We start from the raw sequence: 26,416 nt of genomic DNA, 5'->3' as shown, positions 1-26,416 counted from the left end.
CAGGGTCAAAAGACTAGAAGCAAACATTTCAAATTGGTCATCAGATATAATTATTTCTATTCCTTCATTCCAAGACACCTGTATTCAAACTGGACAAAGCATCATAAGTCAGTCTAAGAAAATATAGTTGATATAACTGTCTACAGCACCGTGAAAAATGTCCCAGCTGGTATTATAAGTCTTTAACACACATTTCAACAAAGTCAGCTGCTTTTAAGTGATGAGAAACATGTGAAGACCAACAAATAACTGAGTATAAATCCATTACTTTCTTTGATTCACTACGAAGTGATTACTGGTCAGAAGCAAAGTTGTGTGGGATAGTAGTAAAATCCATGATTATCAGAAACCCAATTGACTGTCATATGTATAAATCCTTACATCATGCTGCACTCCTTTCTAGACTTAATAGCTACCAGATAGATGCTGTTCAGAGTTCTTCCCACTGGAAGGATTTGCCTTCATCACTGTTTGAGAGCCAGGCTGAGTGGGGCTGTCATTGCACTACACTTCACATCTGGCTTATGCCAGCTAGAAGTCTGGAGTGCCGAGTCAAGCTCAAAGCATTCCCTCATTAAACCAGTCATATAGAATCACCATAAGGCCATACACATTTGCTTAGCTGCAAAATGGGTTTGAATAGATTGTAAGGTTGAAATGGAATATGCTTTTGAAGCACTTAGTCCAGAGTCTGACATATAATGAATATCCCCAAGTGTAAATCATTATGGTTTTCAAGGTACATTTTTAGGTAATAGCCAGTGTTTAGGTAAGGAAATGAAATCAAACACAGGTTTTCTTGAGTCTACGTATTTAATAAATAACAGTAGTCAATACATAGATTAATGGATATATATTTAACATCCTGTTATCACTGAAGTCATGCATTTAAAATCAATTGACACACACTCTCATTCTTTAATAAATGACCAAAGGAAAATAATACAGGTCTATGATATCAACTAAAAGGAAAAAATTCTAAGCATTTCTGCTTACCAAGAGGCTTACATAACAGGTTATTTTAAGCTGATAACAACATTGATTACATAAGATAGCACTACACTTTTACTAACACCAAACACATTTCATGTGGGTTATTTTATTTTCTTTCAACAGTTTTCGATAACAGGTTGTGTCTTGTTGGATGGAAAAGTTCTTTAGCGGTGATTTCTGAGATTTTGGTGCCATCCATAACCCGAGCAATGTACACTGTACCCAATGTGTAGGGTCTTTTATTCATCACCTCCCTCCCACCCTTCCCCTGAGTCCTCAAAGTCCATTATGTCATTCTTATACCTTTATGTCCTCATAGCTTAACTCCTATATTTAAGTGAAAACAGACAACGTTTGATTTTCCATTCCTGAGTTACTTCACTTAGAATAACAGTCTCTAACTCCATTCAAATTGCTGCAAATGCCATTGTTTTATTCCTTTTCATGGGAGAGTAGTATCCTATGGTATGTGTGTGTATCTGTGTGTGTGTGTGTGTGTGTGTGTGTGTGTGTATATATATATATATATATATATATATATATATATATATATAATAGTTGCTTCATCCACTCGTTGGTTAGTGGGCATTGGGCATTTAGGCTGGTTCCATTTTTTGCAGTTGCAGATTGTGCTACTGTAAACATGCACATGCAAGTGTCTTTTTAATAAAATGACTTCTTTTCCTCTGGGTAGATACCTATTCATGGGATTGCTGGATTAAATTAATTTTTAGTTTTTAAGGTATTTCCATGCTGTTTTCTACAGTGGTTTTACTAGTTTGCCTTCCCATCAGCAGTGGGAAAATATTCCTTTTTCACTACATTCATGCCAACATCTACTATTTTTTAAATTTCTTGACTATGGCCAAACTTGCAGGAATAAGGTGATGTCTTATTGTGGTTGCAATTTGAATTTCCCTGATAATTAGTGATGTTGAGCCTTTTTTTCACGTTTTTTGGCCATTTTTATATCTTCTTTTGAACACTGTTTATTCATCTATTCATGTCCTTTGCCCACTTTCTAATGAGATTTTTGTTGTTGTTGTTGATTTGTGTGAGTTCCTTGTAGATTCTGAATATTAGTCCCTTGTCAGATGCATAGTTTATGAGGATTTTCTCCCACTCTGTAGGTTGTCTGTTTACCTTGCTGATTATTACTTTTGTTGTGCAGAAATTTTTTAGTTTAATTAGGTCCCAGGTATTTATCTTTGTTTTTGCTGCATTTACTTCTGGGTTCTTGGTCATGAACTCGTTGCCTAAGCCAATGTCTAGAAGAGTTTTTCTGATGTTATCTTCTAGAATTGTTATAGTTTCAGATCTTAGATTTAAGTCTTTCATCTATCTTGAGTTGATTTTTGTATAAGCTGAGACATGAGGATCCAGCTTTATTCTTCTACATGTGGCTGGGAAATTATCCCAGCACCATTTGTTGAAAAGGGTGTCCTTTCCATACTTTATGTTTTTGTTTGCTTTGTCAAAGATCAGTTGGCTGTAACTGTCTGGCTTTATTTCTGGTTCTCCATTCTGTTCCATTGGTCTGTGAACCTATTTTTATACCAGTACCAAACTATACTGTAACCTTGCAATATAGTTTGAAATCAGGTAATGTGATGCAAAACAAAAGCTTTGTTCCTTTTGTTTAGTCTTTGATATGGTTTGGCTGTGTTCCAAAACAAATCTCATCTTGAATTTTGCTCCTATAATTTGCATGTGTTGTTGGAGGGACTTGTGGAAGATAAATGAATCATGGGGGTGGTTTCCCCCATACTGTTCTCATGGTAGTGAATAAGTCTCACGAGATCTGATGGCTTTATAAAGGGAAACCACTTTCACTTGGCTTTCACTTTTCTCTTGTCTGCCACCATGAAAGACATGCCTTTCACCTTCCACCATGATTGTGAGGCCTCCCCAGCCACATGGAACTGTGAGTCCATTAAACCTTTTTGTTTATAAATTACCTGGTCTTGGGTATGTCTTTATCAGCAATGTGAAAATGGACTAATGTAGTCTTTCTTTGCAGGCTCTCTTTTGGTTCCACATAAATGTTAGGATTGTTTTTTCTAGTTCTCTGAAGAATGATGATGGTACTTTGAAGGGAATTGCATTGAATTTGTAGATTGCTTTTGGTAGTATGGTCCTTTTCACAATATTTATTCTACCCACCTGTAAGTATGGAATGTGTTTCCATTTGTGTTGCCTATGATGTTGTTCAGCAGTGTTTTATAGTTTTCCTCCTATAGACCTTTCACCTCCTTGGTTGGGTATATTCCCAAGTATTTCATTTTATTTATTTATTTATTTATTTAGTAGCTGTTGTAAAAGGAGTTGAGTTCCTGATTGTTTCTCAGCTTGGTCACTATTGGTGTACAGCGGTGCTACTGATTTGTGTACATTGATTTTGTATCCTGAAACTTTACTGAATTCATTTATCAGATCTAGGAGCTCTTTGGATGAGTCAGACTTTTCTAGGTATATGAATCATTTCATTGGCGAACAGCAACAGTCTGATTTTCTCTTTACTGATTTGGATCCCCTTTATTTCCTTCTCTTGCCTGATTGCTCTGGCTAGGACTTCCAGTACTATGTTGAATAGAAGTGGTGTAAGTGGCATCCTTGTCTTGTTCCAGTTCTCAGAAGGAATGATTTCAACCTTTCCCCGTTCAGTATAATGTTGGCTGTGGGTTTGTCACAGATGACTTTTATTACCTTGAAGTATGTCCCTTATATGCTAATTTTGCTGAAGGTTTTAGTCATAAAGTGATGCTGGATTTTGTCAAATGCTTTTTCTGTATCTATTGAAATAATCATATGGTTTTGTTTTCAATTTTGTTTATGTGGTGTGTCACATTTATTGACTGGCATATATTAAACCACCAGGGGTTTAATTAAACCAGGGGTGGTTTAATATATGGTGGATTATCTTTTTGATATGCTGTTAGATTTGGTTAGCTAGTATCTTGTTGAAAATTTTTACATCTATGTTCATCAAGGATATGGGTCTATAGTTTTCATTTTTAATTATGTCCTTTCCTGATTTTGGTATTAGGGTGATAGTATTAGGGTGATTTGATATTAAGGTGGCTTCATAGAATGATTTAAAGAGGACTCCCTCTTTCTCTATCTTTTGAAATAGTTTCAGGAAAATTGGTACCAATTCTTCTCTGAATGTTTGAAAGAATTCAGCTGTTAATCCATCTGGTCCTCGACTTTGTGTTGGCAATTTTTAAATTACTGTTTTAACCTTGCTACTCGTTATTGGTCTGTTCAGAATTTCTATTTATTCCTGTTTTAATCTAAGAAAGTTGCATATTTTCAATAATTTATCCATCTCCTCTAGATTTTCTAGTTTATGTGCACAAAAATTTTCATGGTGCTGGACCGGGCGTGGTGGCTCAAGCCTGTAATCCCAGCACTTTGGGAGGCCGAGGTGGGTGGATCATGAGGTCAAGAGATCGAGACCATCCTGGTCAACATGGTGAAACCCCGTCTCTACTGAAAATACAAAACATTAGCTGGGCATGGTGGCGTGTGCCTGTAATCCCAGCTACTCAGGAGGCTGAGGCAGGAGAATTGCCTGAACCCAGGAGGCGGAGGTTGCGGTGAGCCGAGATCGTGCCATTGCACTCCAGCCTGGGTAACAAGAGCGAAACTCCGTCTCAAAAAAAAAAAAAAAAAAAAAAAAAAAAAAAAAAAAAAAAAAAAATTTCATGGTGAATGATCTTGAATGATCTTTTGTATTTCTATGGTTTCAGTTATAATATCTCCCATTTGATTTCTAATTGAGCTTATTTGGATCTTCTTTCTTCTTCTCTTTGTCTATTAATTTGGTTTATCAATTTGGTTTATCTTTTCAAAAAAACAGCTTTTTGTTTCATTTATCTTTTGTATTTTTTGTTTCAATTTCATTTAGTTCTGCTCTGATCTTTGTCATTTCTTTTCTTCTTCTGGGTTTGGGTTTGGTTTGTTCTTGGTTCTCTGGTTCCTTAGACTATTTATTTATTTGTGCTCTTTCAGACTTTTTGATGTAGGTACTTAATACTACAAACTTTCCTTTTAGCATCATTTTTGCTGTGTCCAAGAGGTTTTGATAAGTTGTGTAACTATTATTGCTCAGTTCAAAGAAGTTTTTCAATTTCCATCTTGATTTCATTGATGACTCAAAGATCATTCAGGAACAGATTATTTAATTTTATTTTATTTCCATGTATTTATATAATTTTGAGGGTTAATTTCCAATTTTATTCTACTGTGGTCTGAGAGAGTACTTGATATAATTTCAGTTTTCTTAAATTTATTGAGACTTATTTTGTGGCCTCTCATATGGTCTGTCACAGAGAATATTCCATGTGCTGATGAAAAGAATGTATATGCTGCAGTTGTTGGGTAGAATGTTCTGTAAATACCTGTCATTTGTCCTAGGGTACAGTTTAAGTCCACTGTTTCTTTCCTGATGTTCTGTCTTGAAGATCTGCCTAGTGCTGTCAGTGGAGTATTGAATTCCCCCACTATTATTGTGTTGCCATCTATCTCATTTGTTATATCTAGTAATAATTGTTTTATAAATTTGGGAGCCTCCATGTCAGGTGCATATATATTTAGGATTGTGATATTTTCCTGTTGGACTACTCTTTTTATCATTATGTAATATCTCTCTTTATCTTTTTAAACTGTTGTTGAATTAAAGTCTCTTTTGTCTGATATAAGAACAGCTACTCCTGCTTGCTTTCGGTTTTCATTTGCATGGAATATCTTTTCCCACCCCTTTACCTTAAATTTATGTGAGTCTTTATGCATTAGGTGAGTCTCTTGAAGACACCAGGTAAGATACTTAGTTGGATTTTTATTCATTCTGCTAGTTTGTATCTTTCAAGTGGAGCATTTAGGCCATTTACTTTGAATGTTAGTATTGAGAGGTGAGGTCCTATTTTATGCATCATGCTAGATGTTGCCTAAATATATTCTTTAAATTGTGTTTTTGTTTTATAGGCCCTGTGAGATTTATACTTTAAGGAGGTTCTAATTTGGTGTATTTCAAGGTCTTCTTTTGAGTTTTAGATTTTTCATAGTACTGACTTGATAGTGGCAAATTCTCCTAGCATTTGTTTTCCTGAAAAAAGACTTCATCTCTTCTTAATTTATGAAGCTTAGTTTTGCTGGATACAAAATTCTTAACTGGCAATTATTTTCTCTGAGGAGGCTGAGGATAGGACTCGAATCCCTTGTGACATTTAGGGTTTCTGCAGAGAAATCTGTGGTAAATCTGATAGGTTTTCCTTTATACGCTACCTGATGCTTTTGCCTCACAGCTCTTAAGATTCTTTTCTTTGTCTTTACTTTAGATATCCCAGTGACTGTGTGCCTGGACAATGATCGTCCTGTGATAAATTCTCTAGGTGTTCTTTGAACTTTTTTTTTATTTGAATGTCTACCTCTCTAGTAAAGCCAGGGAAGTTTTCCTCAATTATTCCCTCAAATATGTTTTCCAAACTATTAGATTTCTCTTCTTCCTCAGGAACACTAATTTTCCTTAGGTTTGCTTGTTTAACATAATCCTAAATTTCTTGGAGGCTTTGTTCATTTTTATAAATTCTTTTTTCTTTGTCTGTGCCTGATTGTGTTAATTCAAAAGCTTTGTCTTTGAACTCTGAAGTTCTTTCTTCTACTTGTTCAATTCTGTTGTTGAAATTTTCCAGTGTATTCTGTATTTCTTGAAGTGTACCTTTCATTTCCAGAAGTTGTGTGATTATTTGGTATTTATGATATCTATTTCTCTGGAGCATCTTTTATCCATATCCTGTATTGTTTTCTAAATTTATTTAAGTTGGTTTTCACGTTTCTCTGCTATCTTCCTGAGTAGCTTAATAATCAACCTTTTGAATTCTTTATCTGGCAATTCAGAGATTTCATTTTGGTTTGGATTCATTGCTGGGGAGCTAGTTAGTCTTTTGGGAGTGTTATAGAACTTTGTTTTGTCATATTACCAGAGCCGCTGTTCAGATTTTTTCTCAATTGGGTAGACTAATTCAGTGGAAAATTTGGAACTCAAGAGCTGCTGTTCAGATTTTTTTTTATCCCATGGGGTGATCCTTTCATGTGGTGCACTCCCCCTTCCCCCAGGGATGGAGCTTCCTGGGAGCCAGACTGCAGTGACTGTTACTGCTTTTCTCGGTCTAGTCACCAGTGCTACCATGCCCTCCCTGGTACTGGCAAATGTCTGTAAAGAGTTCTGTGCCACAATCGATTTTCAGGCCTCTCAGCCATGGATACAAGCACCTGCTCTGGTGGAGGTGGCAGGGGAATGAAGAAGACTCTGTGAGAGTCCTTGGTTGTAGATATGTTTTGTGGCCTGTCTTTCTCAAATGTTGGTTATGCTAGAAATGAAGTTATCATGTGGACAGACTCAGGACCACTGATTACCCAAGATGTTGCAGGCAGTGTAATTAGCTGCTGTTTTCTCTGTCTTTGGAGCTAGGTTATTCTGTCATGAGTTGCTATAATGTCCTAAATTGATTGGCCTCCAGCCAGGAGGTGGCACTTTTCAAAGAGTACCAGTTGTGAGTACAAGGGAGATATAAGCTTACTCTAAGTTGGCCAGGATAAGTGAGTTTCTCAGGGTGATGGTGAGTTCATAAAGCTCCCATGAGTTTATATGTTTTGTGATGGGCTACCAGGGGAGATAGAAAAGTCCCATCATATGGAGGCAGAATTAGGCAGGTCTGAGCTTAGACTCTCCTTGGGCAGGGCTTACCTTGGCCACCATGGGACACAGAGGGATGGCTCTTGGGCCAATGGGGTTATGCTCCAGAGGGAATTATGGCTGCCTCTGTTGCCAGGGAAGTGGATGGAAGCCAGTGGCAATAGGCCTCACCCAGCTCCCACAAAGTTTACATCACTAGTCTCACTCTTGCAGTGCCCCACTAACAGTACCAAGTTTATCTCCCAGGCAGCTGGCAGGGAGAGACTTGAGACGTAGCCCCAGCCTATATGTTTCCCTGCTGATGGGCCATGCCCATCCCTGTCTGCCCACACTGTTAGCTGCATCTCCTGATTTCCTTTCTGCAGCAGTTCCTATTTGTCCCCAAATTTTGCTCAAGAGAGTTTGTACTGAGTCTAAATTATTGCAGACTTACATTGAAAGCTTTGTTCACCATGTAACCCCGCCCAAATTCCACCACCTGCCTTCCCTGAGGGCTCCTGTGAGTTACAGCCAAGAATAAGGTCCCTGGGCTCAAGTTGGAGAATGGGAGTGCCTACAAAGCTCTTCCCACTGCTGCTTCTACTTTTATATTTCATGCTAAATTTGTTTCAACTCTAGGTAAGATTAAATCCTTCTCCCATAATCTGTATTTTCAGAATTCTTCAGTGGGGATGTGAGTTCAGAGGCAGGTTTTCCTCCTCTCACACTTTGGAAACTCAGTTTGTCACCTCTCTCAGAAGGTTGAGTGGCCTGCTGCTTCTTCCAAAGAATCTGTGACTTCTTTCAGTTTTCTTGGTATGCTCCTGCAGTGGTTCCTAGAGCAAAAGTCTATGGTGTGAGTGTCCACATACTGTCCTGTTCATCCAAGTGAGAGCTGCAAGTTAGCCCTGTCTCCTATCTGCCATCTTCCCTCCATTTTTTTGTTTCGAAGTCACCTTTACATCTTCTTATATTGTATATCACTAACAAATTATTGCAGCTATTATTAGTTTTGTCTTAACCTTTTTACTAAAGATATAAGTGATTTATACATCACCATTGCAGCATCAGAGTATTCTGAATTTGACTGTGTACTTACTTTTATCAGTGAGTTTTATACTTTCATACATTTTTGTGTTACTAATTGGCACCATTATCTTTCAGCTTGAAGAACTCTCCTTAGCATTTCTGGAAAGACAAGATTGGTGATAATAAACTCCCTTAACCTCTGTCTGAGAAAGTATCTCTCCTTCACTCCTGAGGGATAACTTAAACAGGTATAGTATTCTTGGTAGGCAGTTTTTTCTTTTAGCACTTTGAATATATTATTCCACTCTTTTCTGACTGTCAGGTTTCTGCTGAGAAGTCCATTGCTAGCCTTACTGGAACTTCCTTATGTGTTATTTACTTCTTTTGCTGCCTCCAGGTTCCTCTCTTTATCTTTGATTTTTGACTATTTGATTATATGTTTTAGTGTAGTCCTATTTAAATTGAATCCAGTTGAAGACTTCTGATCTTCCTATAACTGGATATTTATGTCTTTCCTTATATTTGGAAACCTTTCTGCAATTATTTTTTTTAATAGGCTTTCTGGCCCTTGGACTTTGTCTTCTCCTTAAACTCCTGTAATTCAAATATTTGTTCTTTTGGTGCTGTCTCATAAATCCCATGAGCTTTATTTCTTTTTTCTCCTATGACTGTATAGTTTCAAATAACTTTTCTTTGAGTTCACATACTTTTTCTTGCTTGATAAATTCTGCTGTTGATGTTTTTCTACTGTATTTTTAAAATTTCATTCATTGTATTTTTAGCTCTAGAATTTCTGCTTTTTAAATAATTTTATTCTTTCTGTTAAATTTTTCTTTTTGGTCACTTATGATTTTCCTTATTTTGTTGAATTGCTTCTCTGCATTTTTCTGATGTTTGCAGAGCTACCTTAAAAACAATTATTTTGAATTCTTTGTCAGGTAATTCATAAATCTCCATTTCTTTAGTATCAGTTACTGGCACTTTATTTTGTTCCATTGGTGGCATATTTCCCTGATTGTTCTTGATCCTTGTGACTGTATGTTGGTGTCTGTGCATTTGAAGAATAAAAAACGTATTCTAGTTTTTGCAAACCAGCTTTTTCTGGGAAAGCCCTTCAGTAGTTAGCCCATCTAGAGATTCTGGGCAGGCCATCTGGCATGGTCCCTGGGCAGGCTTGCCTAGTGTCTGGGTCAGCAGGTTCACAGACCTATCACTCAGATCCACAAGACTGAGCCTGAAGACTGTGTCCATGGGGCTGGCCTGTGGCCTATGCTCCTATACTGGGGCAGGCCTGGAGTCTGAGTTCGTGGGGTGGGTGGGGGTCCATAGGGCCTGCACTGGAGTCTGTGTCTGCAGAGGTGGTCCTGGAGCCTGTATTCATGGAGGTGGGCCCGAGTCTATGGGGGCTTCCCTGGAGTCTATGTCTGCAAGGGTGGTCCTGGAGCCTCCGTCCACAGGGGCCAGTCTGACACTGGAATCTATTGAAGTGGGTCCATATCCTTTGCCTTCTGGAGCATTGATCCACAAGGATCAGCCTAGAAATGAAATGGTGTGGTGCTGGGTCAGCCATGGAGCCTAAGTCCACCAGGGCCATCTTGAGCCTAGGATCCCAGTGCTGGTCTGGAGCATGGGTCTGAGGGAGCCAGCTTGGAGGATGGGTATGCAGGTGCTAGCCTAAAGCTAGTTCTGAAAGACTGGCCTGGGTCCTAGGATCATGGGGGCTTACATGAAACTTGAGTTCAGGGGGTGGTCCTGGAGTCTTGGTCCATGGGCACTGGCTCAGCACTGTGGTCTACTGGGATGAGTCTGCTGGACTCCAGGTCTGTGGGAGTATGGGGGCACAGGTGCTGGCCTAGAGGGTAGGGATACAGGGAACAATCTGACACTAGGCAGACCTGGATTTTGAGGCCAGGGGCGCTAAACTTGAGGCCAGGGGCACTAAACTGGCAGTGGGGAAGATGCAGTTTGGGGCTGTGAGGGCCAGTTCAGTACTGGAGGCTACTGGGGACCTGGGGCCACCAGGGTTAGCCTCTTGGTGTGTGCCTAGAAACTCAGTCTGCTAGGCAATCCTGGAGCCTGGGGCTGCAGGATCCATCCTGGTGGTGGGCAGGCCTGGAAACTCAGTTCATGGATACTAGCCTGGAGTCTAAAGTCATGGGAACTTGCCCAACACTGGGTCTTACTGGAGCTATCCCAGTGTTGGGGTCCAAGGCAAAGGCTGATGCTCATTTCCTCTCCTTTCCTCACAAAGAGGGTACGTCTCTAACCTGTGCTGCCTGGGGTTGGAGGAGGGGTGATGCAGGTGATATAAAAACTATCTTTCCTACCTTCTTCAATGCATTTTTTCTTATTTCTGTGCTATACCCAGGTGCTATAATTTCTCACCTGGTTTCCTTAGCTCTTGTAAAAATAGGGTTTTTTGTTTGTTTGTTTTGTTTTTTTTTTGCATAGATAGTTGTTTAAATTGATGTTTCTGTGAGGTCACAAGTGTTAGAAAGTCATATTCTGTCACCTTGTTCACATCCAGTTGGAGAATGGATCTAAATATTTCTGTATACAATCCTTTCTGCATAGCATACTTTCTGCATAGAAAAATTCATCTGTCTAGTTTAATAGGTTACCAGGGTTTTTTTTTTTTTTTTGGCTCATAAATCAATACCCTTTATTCAACTGTATCCATTTAGCAGATCCAAGCTATGACATTGAGAAAGAGATCTGTAAATAGAAGCCACAGAGCAAAATCTTAGAGTCCAACTAAAGTCTTGTCTGTGAAATCTCCAGTCTCTGACAATGTCATCATGCTGTGTGCAGCTTTAGATCCTCTCCACTAGTTCATCTTTTCCCAAACACTAATATAATTACCAGGGAAAGAAATGAGCACAGGAGACATCTGGAGAAACTCAGAAACCTGAAGGTGAGAGACGGCTTGTTACACCTCCTCCTACATGATATATTCTAGACTGAAGTTTTAGAGTGTCTCTTATAGCAAAAGTGTTAATCAAATTTCCCCTTCACCAATTCAGTTTTAAAATAACTGAATATTTAATTAATTCTCCAGAGAAATCTAAAATATGCAGTTTCTGATTTGTGAAGAAAAATTTTGTGTTTTTTCTATAATTCTTACCTCATTGAACTCAAATTAAATGCCCCTAAATGCTATCAATCTAAAGGATATTCAAAGGTTAGAGTTGAATATTAAGTACATATATAAGACCATGGGCTTCTAAATAGCACCCACCCTGCTCTCACAATTAAGCTGTACCTGTATTTAAAGGAGAGGGAACTACTTATAATGTGTAATTTTATAAAAATATTTAAGCATTTGTAAATGCTAGGTCACAGTCAAATCTTAAAAAGCTATTTCGTGAGCGTATTTAATGGTTATACTGCGATTTGAATGTCCTTTCAAAACTCATGTTGAAACTTAATCCCCAATGTGACATTATTGAGAGGTGGGGGCTTTGAAAGGTGGTTGAATCATGAGGACAGACCTATTAATTCATGCTCTATGAGGCTGTCCTTATGATTCAACCACCTTATAAAGAACCCGCCTCTCAATAATATCACATTGGAGAATAAGTTGATAATCCCCATAATCCTAAAGCCACCATAATGTCACATTATGGATTAATGGGCTAATGAATTAATGGGTTATTATGGGAGGGGAACTGGTGGTTAGAGAAAAAGAGACCTGAACAAGCATGTTCAGTCCCCACCATCTGATTCCCCACACCATTTTAGGACTCTTCAGAGTCTCCACCAGCAAGAAGGCTGCCACCCAATGAGGCCTCTCAACCTTGGGCCTCTCAGCCTCCAGAACTTTAAGAAATAAAAACATTTTCTTCATTAATTACCCAGATTAAAATATTCTGTTATAAGCAACAAAAAATGGATGAAGGCAGAGTACTTGCTTAATTTTACATAATAAAAATTCTACAGCAGAAAAAAAATAACATATAGGTTCCACCTAACTGCAATTACACAATTAGAAAAACAAATCTCTTGTAGCTCTAAACACCTGAGAGAAAAAAAAAAAAAGAAAGAAAGATGAAAGAAAAGGGAAAAAAACAAATCTCTTGGTTAAAATAGTGGGCAGCTCAAGGTCGATTACTTGTCTAACTAGAATGACAACAAATAAGGCATTTCAGGACAATACTGAGAACCTTTCATGTATCACACAGTAGCAAAAAAGCCACCAATCAGGTGTAAGTTTCTCCTTTTTACGAGAAGTTATAAAACAACATTTGCTTTGACTGATACCCTTGTGGCAATGGAAATGACAATATGAATGGCAAAGTAGACATAAGAATATACTCAGTAGCAAAATAAGGGAAATGGTCTTCATTTCCCACACCTTAATCAAAACAGGAGTGGTTAAAGAGAGTCACAGATTATACCCAGGGCAAGGAGCACTAAAAATTGGTCATAGGTGAGGTCATCTTGATGGATCTTAAACATCTAAGTGGTCAGACAAGTTTTCAACACTCATTACAATTTGAGCACATCACCCCTCTACTTAAATAACAAAGAAAAACCTGCCTATAAATGAACATTTTCATACAAATATTTGAATATGCAGATTCTTATTTGTTATGTTGGACTCACCAGCTCTAAAAATAAAATCATGACAGCTCACAGTCTTTCATTGTACAGTGAACATCCCAAATTTACTCACACTCAAAACTCATTTGTCCTCAATTGTCAACCACCAAGAAAATTGTGGGATTTTTTTTTTGTTTTGAAAATTTCTTGAAAGATAAATAAAACTAATTTGGCCCAGCATCTCTCTGAGTCCTCTGAGTTTAGGGAACTGGGTGGAACCCAGTGGAGGCAACAGTCAGTGGCATCTATACAAAAAGTAGTTCCAGCCAGTAAGGAAATTAATTACCCAGCACAGATGAAAGCAGCATAAACAAAAGACAGAGACTCTCTTAAATAAGGAATCCAAGTTGTTAGCACAAGAATAACAAAAACAGGTATGTCAAATGCAAGGGCTGAAAGGGAAATTTCTTAAAAGGGAAAGGAGCCAGGAATCATGGGCAGAAACAGGTGGTAAGACACAGTTTAAAACTAGCCACGGTGAATTTTTCACAACGTAGGTGTGACGCTGAGTGCTGTATACAGGGCAAAGATACAAGGCTGGACTGGGTTACATAAAAACTCATTAAATAAACTGTCTGTTAGAGTGCACTGACTAATATTTGTAAGGGTTTATACGCTGCAAAAATACCTGGTCATTTTGTTTCCTCCCAAAATGACACTTAGGAATTCAAGGTCAGGCTTAAATTTGCACTTTCTTTCCTAAAGCAGATGGACGGGCAAGGTCTTCAGCACCAGTCTGGAATGCAGCTTATTCAGAAGCCCTGCTGTCATGCTTAAGGCAGCCCACTTTTTAAGGGGTGGCCAGCTGAGTAGGCATTTGTCAAGCAGAGCGGAAACAGAACAAGGTCCATGGAAGGAACATTAAGAGCACAAAATCAGGCCATGTGGCAAGAAGCATGTCCTGCTGTGAAGCAATAGCAGCACCTGGGAGAAAGTGAGTCATTGTGAATGCAGGGAGAAAAGACAAAACAGCGGATTTTGCAAACAGTGACCACAACCGCCAAGCCCAAACCATATTACAAATGGAACCTGAAAAGGACTGCATCAAACACACACACACATACACACACACAGAGCTCACAAACACACACAGCATACACACACAATCAGGTTTAACATTCTTACTGTAAGCACCTCTAGCATATATCACTAACAGAAAAGGAATAAAAGAGAAAAAACACTTTTTAAAAATTATGTTTAATAGCCATATTGTCAAAGAAATTATTTCTATTTTAAGGTCATTTTCTCTCTTTGGGTGTTCTCCTGGATTTCTCCAAAAGCTGAATAAAATATTTTAAAGTATAAATCAGCCATTACAAGAAATTAGAATGATTTTCAGATTCTTTCTTTCCTTCTTTCTTTCTTTCCTTCTTTCTCCTTCCTTCCTTCCTTTCTTTTTCTTTCTCTTTTCTTTTCTTTCATCTTGTAATCTTGTTATGTTGCTCAGGCTGGTCTCCAACTTTTGGCTCACGTGATCCTCCTGCCTCAGTTTCCCAAGTAGCCAGGATTACAGGCATGTGCCACCATGCCTGGCTTCCATGATTCCATATTTCTAAGACTACTAGACAGACAGGTAGATAATCAACTCTTTTACTAATTCACTCATTTATTTGTTCATTCAACCATTATTTATCAAGTACCCAGCCTAAGACAACTCTGTACAGACCTCTGGAGGTACCATGGTGAGCCTTACAGATACAGTTCCTGCCCTTTCCAAGTTGGCATTCTGTAGAAAAGTCAGATATTAATTAAACAGTCTAATGAATTTGGAAGCATATAGTGGAGGACTTGACATAGTCCCACAGATACAGGAAAGGTTTTCTGGAGGAAATGACACTTAACCTGAGCTCCAAAGGATGAGGAGAAGTGTTTTAGGACCTGCCAATTTAGGCATGAGTCCGTCTCTTAGGCCTTGTTTTGATTCTTTTTTTTTTTTTTTAACATATAATGTGACGAAAGTATCAAGGCACCAACAAAGAGACAAGCCAAACGTTCAGGCATTTGGAGTGATATCCAATATCTTAAAGATGCTCTGTTGCCCAAGCTGGAGTGCAGTGGCACGATCTCAGCTCACTGCAACCTCTGCCTCAGGGGTTCACACCATTTTCCCACCTCAGCCTCCCAAGTAGCTGGGACTACAGGCACCTGCCACCACACCCGGCTAATTTTTGTACTTTTAGTACAGAAGGGGGTTTCACCATGTTGGCCAGGCTGGTCTCAAGCTCCCGATCTCAGGTAATCTGCTCCCAAAGCGCTGGGATTACAGGCATAAGCTATCATGTCCGGCTTGGTCATGTATTTATACATGAAATCAGCAATTGGGTGGGAAAATCGCTATTAGACCAGCATAAAGCTCATTAACAAATGAGTGAGGACTAAAAGGACAGTCAGAATGACTGCAAAGAAGACAGGCCTAAAGGCACGTCCCTCAATAAGGCACAATTTTCAACAAGACTGTAGAAGCTATCCAGAAACAGCATGGAAGAGCAAGGAGAACCCCAACCCTCTCTCTATTCTCAGAGGCACATGGGGTATGGAAAAATGCATAACTATCCCCAAGGCAACCTCAAAGTCTACTTCCACTTCTCCAGACCATCTGCCCCTACTCCTCTAAGTCTTTCCTTTTTTCTCTGTGAAAAGTTTCTGGAATGACACCATCTTTTTTTTTAAATTATAAGCACTATTGAGTAATTGAAAGATTACATTTTGGTTTAGCTAGCTCAATGTTTGGATAACATTCCACATTTTTGAAAAGTCTAGATCTGAGTTTAACTTTTGAAGTAAGACCTTCATCAGGGATGCATATTCACGATCTATTCAGTTGGTATATGTGGGTTTTACACTCAATATGTCTACAATAGCATATTTTCACACCTCTGCATCACCACAGTTACAAGGTCATAATTATAATGACTCATATTGAAATCTTCTTTGGTAAGTGGGATTAACATTCCCACATGAACTCACGACACTCAATTATTAATAGCCTCCCAAGGCTTTTGGTTTTTACTGTGATGCCTGCAACGCTTCATAAAAGTTTAGCAACATAAGTAAAATATAGGCTCAAAGTATAACAGTTTTTAAAGCTATTCTTCCCACTATGATTTCAATATTCTTCAGGATAAGGAAAAAACTAACAAAAAATGCCATGATAAGCTTCTCATCAGGTAAATATTAAGAGGTGATGATCTTTGTAATGATTTCAAAATGTTATTACATCACACTGAAGAGTTTTGTTTTTACAATGTAGCGTTTATGGCTCATCAGCATGACTCTCGTGACCATCTGTGTTGGCATGAAACTACTAGTAGTCAATGCAAAGTGAAAAACTGAAACAACTGTGAGATGGCCCCAAAAGACATGTGGTTTTACTGGGTTTTGTGTATTAATTTTCATGAGGGTCACTGGGGAAGAAAATGCAAGAAAATATTCATGAGAAACCCTAATCACAAAGAGGAAAGCAGATGTGAAATGCTGAAGAACTTATTATTGAAAAGGCAAGGAGGGCTGGTCACAGTGTCTCACTCCTGTAATCCCAGGACTTTGGGAGGCCAAGGTCAGAAGGTCTCTTAAGTCCAAAAGTTTGAGACCAGCCTGGGCAACATAGTGAGATCCTGCCTCTATTTTTTGAAAAAGTTAATTTTTTTTTAAATAGGAAAGGAGGAAGAGAGATGAAGGAAATTAGTCACAGCAATGTTACCTTCAAGGATGGGAATTAAAATAAAAAGAGTCCAAAAACAAAGGAAAATAGACCCTAAGAGGGGGTTTCCAGAAGAGATGTAGCATATAGTTGACCCTTGAACAACACAGGGGTTAGGAGCACTGACTACACTCACAGTCAAAAGTACAGGTATATCTTTTGATTCCCCCAAATTTAATAACCTACTCTTGATTGGAAGTCTTAGTGATGGTATAAACATTTTAGTAATAGCTATTTTTGTGTTATATATATTATATACTATATTCTTACAATAAAGTAAGCTAGAGAAAAGAAAGCATTACTGTGAAAATCATAAAAAAGAGATAATATATTTACTATTCATTGAATGGAAGTGGATCATCATAAAAGTCTTCATCCTTGTCATTTTCACGTTGAGTAGGCTGAGAAGAGGAGGAAGAAGAGAGGTTGTTCTTGCTGTCTCGGGGTGATGGAGGTGGAAGAAAATCCACATTTAATATTTGACTCTCTAAAAACTTAACTGCTAATAGTCAACTGTTAACAGGAAGCTTTAGTGATAACATAAACAGTTGATTAACACATATTTTGTATTTTAAATATATTGTGTACTATATTCTTAACAATTAACTAAACAAGAGAAAGAAAATGTTAATAAGAAAATTGTAAGGAACAGAAAATATATTTCTATTCATTAAGTGGAAGTGAATCATCATAAAGGTCTTATCTTTGTCATCTTCACTTTGAGCAGGCTGAGGAGGAGGAGGAAGAGGGATTGGTTTTGCTTTCTCAGGAGTGGCACAGGTATAAGAAAATCTGCATATAAGGGGGCCCACACAATTCAAATCCACGTTGTCATGTTGTCCAAGGGTCAATTGCATTTACAAACATTTTTTTCTTTTGAGACAAAGTTTTGTTCTTTCACATAGGCTAGAGTGCAGTGGCATGATCTCAGCTCAGTGCAGCCTCCCTCTCCCGGGTTCAATCGATTCTCCTGCCTCAGCTCCTCAGTAGCTGGGATTACAGGCACCTGCCACCATGCCTGGCTAATTTTTGTCAAGTTTGTCAAAGATCAGATGGTTGTAGATGTGCAGTGTTGTTTCTGAGGTCTCTGCTCTGTTCTATTGGTCTATATATCTGTTTTGGTACCACTACCATGCTTTTTTGATTACTGTAGCCTTGTAATATAGTTTGAAGTCAGGTAGCTTGATGATTCCAGCTTTGTTTTCTTTTGCATAGAATTGTCTTGGCTATACAGGCTCTTTTTTTTTTTTTTTGGTACCGTATGAAATTAAAAGTAGTATTTTTCTAATTCTATGAAGAAAGTCAGTGGTAGCTTGATGAGAATGGCATTGAATCTATAAATTACTTTGGGCAGTATGGACGTTTTCACAATATTGATTCTTCCTATCCATGAGCATGGAATGTTTTTCTCTCGTATTTCCTCAAGCAGTGGTTTGTAGTTCTCCTCAAAGAGGTCCATCACATTCCTTGTAAGTTTTATTCCTAGGTGTTTCATTCTCTTTGTAGCAATTGTGAATGAGAGTTTACTCACAATTTGGCTTTCTATTACTGGTGTATAAGAATGCTTGTGATTCTTGCACACTGATTTTGTATCCTGAGACTTTGCTGAAGTTGCTTATCAGCTTAGGGAGTTCTGGGGCTGAAACAATGAGGTTTTCTAAATATACAATCACGTCATCTGCAAACAGAGATAATTTGACTTCCTCTCTTCCTATCTGAAGACACTTTCTTTCTTTCTTTCTTTTGCCTGATTGCACTGGCAAGAACTTCCAATACTATGTTGAATAGGACTGGTGAGAGAGGACATCCTTGTCTTGTCCCAGTTTTCAAAGGAAATGCCTGCAGCTTTTGCCCATTCAGTATGATATTGGCTGTGGGTTTGTCATATATAGCTCTTGTTATTTTGAGATATGTTTCATCAATATCTAGTCTATTGAGTATTCTTAGAATGAAGGGGTGTTGAATTTTATTGGAGGTGTTTTCTGCATCTATTGTTGTGGTTTTGTCATGGGTTCTGTTTATGTGATGGATTACATTTATTGATTTGCATATGTGGAACCAGCTTTGCATCCCAGGAATGAAGCCAACTTGATCTTGGTGGATAAGCTTTTTGATGTGCTGCTGGATTTGGTTTGCCGTATTTTATTGAGGATTTTCACAATGATATTCATCAGGGATATAGGCTTGAAATTGTCTTTTTTTTTTTTTTTGTAGTATCTCTGCCAGGTTTTGGTATCAGGATGATGCTGGACTCATAAAATGAGTTAGGGAGAAGTCTCTCTTTTTCTATTGTTTCGAATAGTTTCAGAAGGAATGGTACCAGCTCCTTTTTGTACCTCTGGTAGAATTCAGCTGCGAATCCATCTAATCCTGGGTGTTTTTCTTTTTCTTTTTTTTTTTTTTTTTTTTGGTTGGTAGGCTATTAATTACTGCCTCAATTTTGGAACTTGTTATTGGCCTATTCAGGGATTCAGCTTCCTCCTGGTTTAGTCTTGGGTGTATGTGTCCAGGAATGAAACCATTTCTTCTAGATTTTTAAGTTCGTTTGTGTAGAGGGGTTTATTCTCTGATGATAGTTTGTGTTTTTGTGGTATCAGTGGTGATATCCCTTTTATCATTTTTTATTGTATATATGTGATTCTTTTCTCTTTTCTTCTTTATTAGTGTGGCTAGCAGTCTATCTATTTTATTTCTTTTCAAAATACCAGCTCCTGGATTCATTGATTTTTTTGAAGTGTTTTTCATGTCTCTATCTCCTTCAGTTCTGCTCTGATCTTAGTTATTTCTTATCTTCTGCTAGCTTTTAAATTTGTTTGCTCTTGTTTCTCTAGTTCCTTCAATTGTGATGTTAGGGTGTCAATTTTAGATCTTTACCACTTTCTCCTGTGGGCATTTAGTGCTAAAAATTTCCTTCTAAACATTGCTTTAGCTGTGTCCCAGAGATTCTGGTATGTTGTGTCTTTGTTCTCATTGGTTTCAAAGAACTAATTTATTTTGGCCTTAATTTTGTTATTTGCCCAGTAGCCATTCAGGAGCAGGTTGTTCAGTTTCCATGTAGTTATGCAGTTTTGAGTGAGTTTCTTAATACTGAGTTCTAATTTGATTGCATTGTGGTCTGAGAGACTATTTGTTATGATTTCCATTCTTTTGCATTTGCTGAGGAGTGTTTTACTTCCAATTATGTGGTCAATTTTAGAATAAATGCTATGTGGGGCTGAGAAGAATGTATATTCTGTTGATTTGGGGTGGAGAGTTCTGTAGACGTCTATTAGTTCTACTTAGTCCAGAGCTGAGTTCAAGTCCTGAATATCCTTGTTAATTTTCTATCTTATTGATCTGTCTAATATTGACAATGGGGTGTTAAAGTCTCCCACTATTATTGTGTGGGAGTCTAAGTCTCTTTGTAGGTCTCTAAGAACTTGCTTTATGAATCTGGGTGCTCCTGTGTTAGGTTCATATATGTTTAGGAGAGTTACCTCTTTCTGTTGCATTGATCCCTTTACCATCATGTAATGCCGTTCTTTGTCTTTTTTGATCTTTGTTGGTTTAAAGTCTGTTTTATCAGAGACTAGGAATGCAACGTCTGCTTCTTTTCTCTCTCTGTTTCTATTTGTTTGGTAAATCTTCCTCCATCCCTTTATTTGGAGCCTATGTGTGTCTTTGCACATGAGATCAGTCTCCTGACTACAGCACACTGATGAGTCTTGACTATCCAATTTGCCAGTCTGTGTCTTTTAATTGGGGCATTTAGCCAATTTACATTTAAGGTTAATATTGCTATATGTGAATTTGATCCTGCCATTATGATGCTAGCTGGTTATTTTGCTCATTGGGATGCAGTTTTTTCATAGTGTTGGTGGTTGTTACATTTTGGTGTGATTTTGCAGTGACTGATATGGTTGTGTTTTGTTTTTTTCCCACATTTAGTGCTTCCTTCAGGAACTCTTGTAAGGCAGGCCTGGTGATGACAAAAATCCCTCAGCATTTGATTGTCTGTAAAGGATTTTATTTCTCCTTCACTTATGAAGCTTAGTTTGGCTGGATATGAAATTCTGGGTCGAAAAATTCTTTTCTTTAAGAACGTCAAATATTGACCCCATTCTCTTCTGGCTTGTAAGTTTTCTGCAGAGACATCCACTGTTAGTCTGACGGGCTTCCCTTTGTGGGTAACCTGACCTTTCTCTCTGGCTGCCCTTAACATTTTTCCCTTCATTTCAACCTTGGTGAATCTAATGATTATGTGTCTTGGGGTTGCTCTTCTCAAGGGGTATCTTAGTTGTATTCTCTGTATTTCCTGAATTTAAATGTTGGCCTGTCTTGCTAGGTTGGGGAAGTTCTCCTGGATAATATCCTTAAGTGTGTTTTCAAACTTGTTTCCATTCTCCCTGTCACTTTCAGGTACACCAATTGAATGTAGGTTTGGTCTTTTCACGTAGTCCCATATTTCTTGTAGGTTTTGTTTCTTCCTTTTCATTCTTTTTTTCTCTAATCTTGTATTCACACCTTATGTCTTTAAGTCAGTCTTTAATCTCGGATATCCTTTCTTCTGCTTGATCAATTGGGCTATTGATACTTGTGTATGCTTCATGAAGTTCTCATCTGTATTTTTCAACCTCATTAGATCATTTATGTTCTTCTCCAAACTGATTATTATAGACAGCAGTTCCTGTAACCTTTTATCAAGGTTCTTAGCTTCCTTGTATTGGGTTATAACATGCTCACTTAGCTTGGAGGAGTTTGTTATTACCCACCTTCTGAAGCCTACTTCTGTCAACTTGTCAAACTTATTCTCTGTCCAGTTTTGTTCCCTTGCTGGTGAGGAGTTGCGATTCTTTGGAGGACAAGAGGCATTCTGGTTTTTGGAATTTTCAGCCTTTTTGTGCTGGTTTTTCCTCATCTTTGTTAATTTATCTACCTTTGGTCTTTGATGTTGGTGACCTTCAGATGGGGTTTTTGTATAGTCATCCTTTTTGTTGATATTGATGCTGTTCCTTCTGCTAGTTTTCCTTCTAACAGTTAGGCCTCTCTGCTGCAGGTCTGCTGGAGTTTGCTGGCAGTCCACTCCAGATGCTGTTTGCCTGGGTATCACCAGCAGAGGCTGCAGAAGAGCAAATATTGCTTCCTACTGGAAGCTATGTCCTAGAGGGGTACCTGCCAGATGCCAGCTGGAGCTCACCTGTATGAGGTGTCTGTTAACCCCTGCTGGGAGGTGTCTCCCCATCAGGAGGCACAGGGATCAGGGACCCACTTGAGGAGGCAGTCTGTCCATTAGCACATCTTGAGCAACATGGTGGGAGATCTGCTGCTCTCTTCTGAGTCAGCAGGCAGGAATGTTTAAGTCTGCTGAAGCTGTGCCCACAGACACCTCTTCCCACAGGTGCACTGTCACAGGGAGATGAGAGTTTTAATTACAAGTCCGTGACTGGGGCTGCTGCCTTTCTTTCAGAGATGGCCTGCCCAGAAAGGAGGAATCTAGAGAGGCAGTCTGGCTACAGCAGTTTTGCCATGTTGCGGTGAGTTTCGCCCAGTTCAAACTTCTTCTTTACACTTGTAAACTGGCTTTGTTTATACTGCGAAGGAAAACTGCTTACTCACACCTTAGTAATAATGCCCCTCTCCTCACGAAGCTCCAGCATCCCAGGTCAACTTCAGAATGCTGTGCTAGCAGCAAGAGTTTCAAGCCAGTGGATCCTAGCTTGCTAGGCTCCATGGGGGTGTGGTCTGCTGAGTGAATGGTTCTATCTCACTGGTATTCCAGATGCCACTCAGTTGGAAATGCAAAAATCACCCACCTTCTACGATGGTCTTGCTGGGAGCTGCAGACTGGAGGTGTTCCTATTTGGCCATATTGCCTGGAAATCCCTTTTTGTTGCTTTTTTTTTTTTTTTTTTTTTTTTTTTTTTGAGACAGGGTCTTGCTGTGTCACCCAGGCTGGAGTGCAGTGGTGCCATTTTGGCTCACTGCAACCTCTGCCTCCCAGGCTCAAGCAATTCTTGTGCCTTAGCCTCCTGAGTAGCTGGAATTACATGCATGTGCCACCATGCCCAGCTAATTTTTAATTTTTCAGTAGAGACAGGGTTTCATCATGTTGGCCAGGCTGGTCTCAAACTCCTGGCCTCAAGTGATCCACCCACCTCGGACTCCCAAAGTGCTAGGATTACACAAATTTCCCCTTCTTATAAGGACACCAGTCACATCGGATTAGAGGACCACCGTATTCTAGAATGACTTTATACCAACTTAATCAATTTCATCTGCAATGTTTCTCTGTCCAAGTAAGGTCACATTCTAGGGTACTGGGGTTAGGATTCAACATAGGAATTTTAGGAGGACATAATTCAATCCATAACAGTAGTCAACAGGGCTGACAGCAGAATGCTAAGCAGCAGAGGGATTTTTGTGTAACCCAGCTATCATCTGAAGTCTCCTGCTCCTTGAAATGTAAATACAATCATACTGGACCCCTATCCATGCCCAGTGGATATTCAAGCCCTCCCCAGTACTTCAGTGGTTTCCCTGGGTATTGTCAAGGCAAACTCTGGTTTCCGGTTCCTGCTCCTGTGTGCTCTCTATCTTGCTGCAATGACCATGAGAACAATATGTGTCTCCCTCCCTTGGTACCCAGCAAACTAATGAAAAACAAGTAAGGGTCCCACTCATTCTAAGGACTTGTAAGGGTAATGGATGTTGCTAAAGGTACAAAGGCTGCTTGGGGAAATGAGGTGCAGGAGATGGGGTATGTGGGTAGACACCACACAGTGAGTCACTAAACCTTTCTGTCATTACGAGTCTTGAGGGCCAGTTGGCCACAAGGCTTCCATGCCAAGGTTGCTGCTTCCTGATGCCTGGCAAATCTTTAAGCAAACCTTCCTGCTGACAGAAACCACCCTGTGTTTCTTGCCATCCTCTGTGAACTGCAGTGAGTTGCCTGAAGAAAAGGAGAGAGGCTCTGCCCCATCCCCCGTGGGTCACATGGGCCACACTGGCACTGGAGCAGGGCTGCTTATGTGTTGCAGTGGGCCTCTTGTGACTACAGCCCTCTCAGCATCCCTTTGAGCCTCTACCTCCATTGAGACTCATCCAAAGGTGGGATCCTGTATGAAAGATTCAAACCATGCCGCCTCCTCCATTCCCTTTCACCCTTTCCCCAGGATGTAGGGCATAATGCCTTTAACTTGCTTCATGTAGATAAACTTCTTATAGCACCATCTATGAATCCAGGCTTGTCTGCATCCCAAAATATACTCAAATAGGAACTTCTATTTCATTTACTTATTAGGTTTTCTGAAATGGGAGCTTCGGTAATGAAAAACAATAAAATTCCCATCACAACAAGAAGAAATTGAAAAATGTAACAGAAATGATCTAAGTGAGTGAGGATCTGTCCTTTCAATGTGTCAGAAAACAGGAAACATATTACAAGATATAGAAAACTCTCAACGGAAAGCACAAAGCCAAAGATTTCAAAGAGCAAAGTAAACATTTCCAACTGTGAGCATATAGTCATCAAGTACATGCTAGAAAAAACAAAGGTAAAATACCGGAGTGAAATATCAAAAGATAACATCCAAAAGAGAATACTGTGAACAGTCAAGACTGATAAGGGAAGAAGAGAAATCAAGCAAGATTAAAGACATTTCCTACAGATATTTTAAGTATACAAGAAGAGAATAAACACTGATAGTGGCCTTAGGAACTACAAATAGACTGAAGTTTAGGCAGAGAGAAAAAAATGATCTTTAAAAGGAGCACTGCATAGAATTGCTTCCAAAACAAGGTATAGAAGAGACCAATTCTAAGGAAGGTGTGGTGGACACTATGATGCACTGCCAGACCCCCTGCCAGCAGAGAAGGACCCTTTACCTCAACTGCTGGAGGTGCTGGATGCCTTCAGTTGGTAGCCCCTTCAGGGACTGCCTCAGTTGGCAAGAGAGCTCTGCTCAAGGTCATATCCCTTCCCAGGGCAGCCCACATTCAGTAACTCATCAACTCAAAGACATAAAGGTCTGGCTACTTTGACCCAACTCGACATCTCTGAAGGGTTCCCTGTGGGGTTAACACTGTCTATGAGTCTGTAAAACAGATTGTCTTTTCCAGCTACTCTTTCTGCTTCCTCCCTTACCTTTCTTATGCATTGAGATTAAAAGCATCCCTTAATTAATGTGCTGATCGCTAAACTCCATCTCAGAGTTTTTCCCTTGCTTTCTTGGGAACCCAGTTTGTGAGGGGCGGTGAACCACCTTAAATAAACAAATGAATTTATATGACTCTGCAAGTGAGTGGCATGAATCAGATGCTAAGCAGAGGAAAAGCTGCTGTGTTCGTAACTTCACTGCTTTATTCTTAAAACCTTGAGGATGGTCTGAGAAAACTCGTTTTTCAATGTCATATGCAGAAAAAGTCAGCATTCACAATTTAAAAAAAACAAGCATATTATCAATATAGTGTTAAAGAGAGAAAGGAAAGGCAATATTTGCTTGATAGTATTAACACTGTGCAAACTTCTTTTAGATTTTTAATTTAGATGTTTAATTTCTTTTCTTTCTTTTTTTTTTTTTTTTTTTGAGATAGAGTTTCACTCTCAGGCTGGAGTGCAGTGGTGCAATCTTGGTTCACTGCAAACTTCGCCTCTTGGGTTCACGTGATTCTCCTGCCTCAGCCTCTAAAGTAGCTGGAATTACAGGCACTCACCACCACGCCCGGCAATTTTTGTATTTTTAGTAAGACAGGGTTTCACCATGCTGGCTAGGCTGGTCTTAAACTCCTGGCCTCAGGTGATCTACCCGCCTCAGCATCCCAAAGTGCTGGGATTACAGGCACGAACCATCACACCCAAACCTAGATTTTTAATTTCTAATTATTATGGATACATAATAGTTGCACATATTTATGGGGTACATGTGACATTTTGATACAAACATACAATGTGTAATGATCAAATTGGAGTAATTGAGGTATTCATCATTTCAAGCATTTATCATTTCTTTGTGTTTGGAATGTTACAATTGCTCTCTTGGTTATTCTGAAATATGATGAATTATTGTTAATTATAGCCATCCTGTTGTGCAACCAAACACTATATCATATTCCTTCTATCTAACCTGATGTTTGTACTCATTAACCATCCCCTTTTTACCCACCCCCCAACCTTCCCACGACCTTTACTGACTCTGGTTATCTATCATTCTATGCTCTACCTTCATGAGATCAACTTTTTTAGCCCCATATATGATTGAGAACATACAATATTTATCTTTCCGTGTCCTGTTTGTTTCACTCAACATAATGTCATCCAGTTCCATCCATGTTGTTACAAATGGCAGGACTTCACTCTTGTTTATGGCTGAATAGATTTCCATTGTGTATATGTATCATACTTTCTTAATCCATTCTTCTGCTGATGAACACTTAGATTG

At 39.0% G+C, this 26,416-nt stretch overlaps 1 long non-coding RNA gene across 1 annotated transcript in view; it reads right to left on the bottom strand.

The window, feature by feature from the left end:
* Window positions 1-26,416, bottom strand: part of LOC104652994 (uncharacterized) — a 120,567-nt gene that overhangs the window by 6,098 nt on the left and 88,053 nt on the right. The window lies entirely within an intron of this gene.

The sequence above is a fragment of the Saimiri boliviensis genome, chromosome 3 (assembly GCF_048565385.1).
Source record: "Saimiri boliviensis isolate mSaiBol1 chromosome 3, mSaiBol1.pri, whole genome shotgun sequence".
NCBI lineage: Eukaryota > Metazoa > Chordata > Mammalia > Primates > Cebidae > Saimiri > Saimiri boliviensis.
Note: the sequence above shows the minus strand (reverse complement) of the source record. Positions and strands in the feature narration are given on the sequence as shown.